The sequence below is a fragment of the Condylura cristata genome, unplaced genomic scaffold, assembly GCF_000260355.1.
Source record: "Condylura cristata isolate star-nosed mole 26May11 unplaced genomic scaffold, ConCri1.0 scaffold00025, whole genome shotgun sequence".
Classification (NCBI taxonomy): Eukaryota; Metazoa; Chordata; class Mammalia; order Eulipotyphla; family Talpidae; genus Condylura; species Condylura cristata.
In genome coordinates this window covers 29,008,597-29,012,796 of record NW_004567126.1, presented here as the reverse complement: position 1 = coordinate 29,012,796, position 4,200 = coordinate 29,008,597, and positions in this window count along the sequence as shown.

Genomic DNA, 4,200 nt, shown 5'->3' with positions numbered 1-4,200 from the left:
CGGTTTCACAGATAGGACAGCTAAGGCACGAGTCAGGGACATAAAATAAACGAACTTCCTCAAAATTAAAAACATTTGTGCTTCCAAGGACACCATGAAGAAAGTGAAAAGACAGCTCAGAGAGTATTTGCAAGTTCTGTCCCCATAAGGAAATTATATCTGGAATATAAAGGAATGTTTACAACCGAATAATAAAAAGAAAAAAAAGAACCCAATGAAAAACGAAAAAAGGACCCAAACAGCAGACATTTCTCCAAAGGACACGCGCGTGGCCGTCTGCTCAAGATGCCGCGTCTCGCCAGGGAAGAGCAGGCCAAGTCCTGCGAGCTGCCACCTCACAGCCCCAGGGCCGTCAGAGCCGGCGGCGCGGACAGGACTCGGCCGGCAAGGGCGGGAGGAAGCTGGAGGTCGCGCCGTGCACTGCTGGTGGGAATTTTGCAGAAGGGGCAATCACTTCGGAAAGCAGTCTAGCACTTCCTCTAAAAGTTAAACATGGAGTTTCCACATGACTCAGCAGCTCCACCCCAGATACCCACCCAAGAGAACCGAAAACATCTGCGCGCCCAACACGCGCCCGCTCACGGCAGCGGACGGCAACAGCCGACCCCCGAGAGCCGCCGGCTGGTGAAAGGGCACTCAACATGGTCCACCCACACCCTGGGCAGGGCTCAGCTCCCACACGCGCTGCCACGGCCAGGGGCCACGCACCCAACGCTCGAGAGAAGCCAGACGTGGGCCACGCGGAGAGGGCACCGGTGAGAAACGCTGCAGCCTCAGGCGTGGGCTGGAGCTGCCAGGCTGCTAGTGGGGTGAGGTTTCTTTTTGGGGTGAAGAAAATGTTCTCAAATTGATGGCAGCGATGGCTGCATGACTCTGAATACAGTAAAAAAACAGTAAACTGCACGTGAATGGACAGGATGCATGGTGTGCGCATCCCGTCCCGGTGACGCTGTTATCAAAAGCAAAGTATTCAGGGAAAAAGGCAACGTAGAGCACGAGGCCTGTCTTACACACCCCGGCCAGTGAGTGACCGGCACTCCCTCTCTCAAGGGGAAACAACAGGCCGGGCCAGCGGGCCTGTGGGTGGCTGGGACAGAGCCAGGTCTGCACTCGGTTTCAAGCAGGGAAACAAAAATCGTAAGAAACGGCCAAATTCCAGGAAGGGCGGGCAGCACATACTAGGGTCCTGTGGTGACAGGACACGCTGCTCCTGAGGAATGAGGAAGGCCGGTGAGGCGGGCGGGAGCGAGCACCGGACAGAGGCTCGGGGCGGCTCGGGGCAAGGCGTGCTCCCGAGCTGAGACAGGATTCTGTCTCTCCACGGCAGAGGGTCACCGCCACCCCACCTGCTGCCAATCTGCCGCCCAGCTAAATGTCTCTTAGGCCCCTCAAGGCCCACACGAGTGCCCAGCGCGGCCGACGAGGGGGCCCAGGAGCGCGGGGCCGCTGTGCTGAGGCCACGCTTTCTGAAACGGGCTCTCCGTCGGGGATGCGGCGGCCCCCGAGGCCGGGCTGAGGTGCTGGCGAGAAGGCCCACGCCGGGGACACGTGCAGGCCCACCTCGCACACGCAGTCCCACAGCGATGGCCGCGAGCTCAGTGTCAACAAATGAACGTGACCGCCACCACCCCTCGTACCATTTCGTCACCCGTGGCCGGCATATGAGACAGGGGTCCCGGAGGCGGTGCCATGCAGCCCCACTGTGGCGTGGGCTGTAGTACCACGCTCTGTGGACCATTTTCTGTGATGTTTGTACAGCAAAGCCACCTAGCAACCTGCTTCTCGGGGCGTCCGTCGTGAAGCAACACGGAAGCGTAATGTCCAATCAGTGCCGTTAGACACACACACAGCGAGGGTACGTGCTGTCGCCTGGTGGAGTCACGACCGGGGCTCCAGGAGCCAGCCTGCGCGCCCCCAGGAGGGCAGCTCAGCGCCCGCTAACCAGGCAGCTGAGGCAACCTCCCTGGCCACAACTACCGTGACCAACGAGGGCTGACCGTACTCGTGTGTTTCGGGACAGAGCGGCATTGTGTCTGCGACTCACCCTTCGAGGCCCCCACGGAACCCACCTTCCAAACCTCTCTCCCCCCGTCTCTCACACACACACACTCCCAGAGAGCCCTGTGGTGCCGAGACAGCCTGGGGACGCTCAGAGAAGGCATGTGGGTGCGCACCTTGATATTCTTGCAATTTTTCTGCCGGCGTGGAAGTTTTCCAAGAAAAATGTTTAAAAAAGAGAAACACACACTGACACGATACTGACCACCTCGGGAGGGAGAGCAGGTGAGTCTGCCCTCCCCACCTGACATGGGTGGGCAAGTCCCCTGTGTCGTGTGTCTCTGCTCCCTTGCTGCTTGCTGGTTATGTTTTCCATAAAGCAAAAAAAAAGGAAAAATCTATGACGGAAGGTTCTTCTGACTCACACTAAGACAAATGCAAATGGCAGCTATGCCGAGATGTCCCTCCACGTCCCCAAGGCCTGCAGAAGTTTCTCACTCACTGCTGGAAGGCGCAGGGGATGGTACACCTTGTGCCAGGTTAATTCGGGTCTTTATTTTCTCTAATTTATGATGCTTTCACACCCGGGGTCTTGCAGATGTGGGAGGTGTCAGCCATCTCCCAGAGGTCACAAACAACTGTGTGAGTGCACCTGTGAACACACACCAGCAATCCACAGCCACACCCAGTCCCCCCCTTATCTGATCCACTCACCAACACCATGTCCCCGCCCTGAATAACCCCAGTGCCAGTACTGGCCAAGTGGAGACCACCCCCGCAGCCCAGAACCCTGGCACACTGCAAAGCTGCCATTGCAAACTCACGAGGCGTACCTGCCACGCCCCGTCCACTCTGTCCTGCAGGAACCCCGACAGGATCCCATGCTGCCCCTTCGCCCTGCGCCTCCAGATGACCCCGGTGTCCTGAGTGTCCCTTGGGGACTACAACAAACGCTTTTCAGAAGCACTTATTTCTGGATCTATGGGACTCACTATATCTGAGTAGAACAAATCCCAGGTCCACTTCAAAACAAGTACTAGAGAGGCTCAGAGAGCACCCAGCCCCAGGCTGTCCGGCCACAGGCATCCCGAGCCTCCCGTGCTGAGTCGCCAGCCTCACAGAAACCCAAAGGGAAGCGTGTCTGTGACCCCACATCACAAACGAGGAAACGGAGGGCTGAGGCGGCTGCTGAGACCCTGCTCCGCTCTCCTCCCAAGCCTCGTCTCTGCTCCCTGCCCTCACGCAGCCACCTCACGTGGTCACACGGCCACACGCACCATCCCCAGACCGGCCACTCCCCAGAGCACACAGTGCGGTCCAAGCGGCCCGGCTCGGCACCCGGCGGGCGCCTGGGAACAGGTCCTGCCCTCCTCCTGCCCACCGCCCCCCAGGCAGAAGCCCACATCCACCCGAGACCACCAGGCCCTGAGCGGCCTGCACCCCCCCCCCCTCCTCCAGCCCCGCGCGAGCGCCTCCTTGCGGTCCTCAGTCTGCCTCTGCACACACTGCCTCTGCCTGGAACAGCCTCCCCACACCAACACCCTTCGGAGCTTCACCTCCCAGAGGGCCCGGCCTGCAAGCCCCACCCGCTGCTCGCCTCACTTTGCCCTCCCGCGTGGCACGTGCCTCATGGGCTGTTACCAGCCCCACTTCTTCACTGACTGTTGCATGCGCCCCCAAAACACACACAGGGACCTGGCCACCTCGTTCTGCAGGCTCCCCAGCCAAGCCCGAGGCACTCGATGAGCTACTCGGTGTGATGGACTTCCCCATGTCCCTAACCTCCAGCACCCCACTCCAGGACAAGGCAGGAATCCTGCGCCTCACGTGTGTGGGAGCCACAGGGGAGAGCAAGGTAACCGAATGGTGGGGTTCCTTTACATTCACCAAACTCAGATGTCTGGGCCCAAAACCCCTCCTCAATTCAGGAACTTGGAAGCCCCTGGGCTTTCTGGAGGGACGTGGCCACACAGCTAATCCCCCGTCAGTAATCTGCACTCATGTGGGCCGTCCGTCCTCTGGGGCCCCCATCCAGCTGGCAGCAACAGAAAATCCCCAGTGGGGCCCCGAGTTCCCGTTACACAGCTCAGCCATGACCATGGAGGTGGGCAGGTCCGGCACCTGAGACCCAGGTCACTGTCAGGGGCCCCGCCAAGACCCCCAGGGATCAGGCCTTCAGTCCGTGAGAGCCAGTCCACTGTC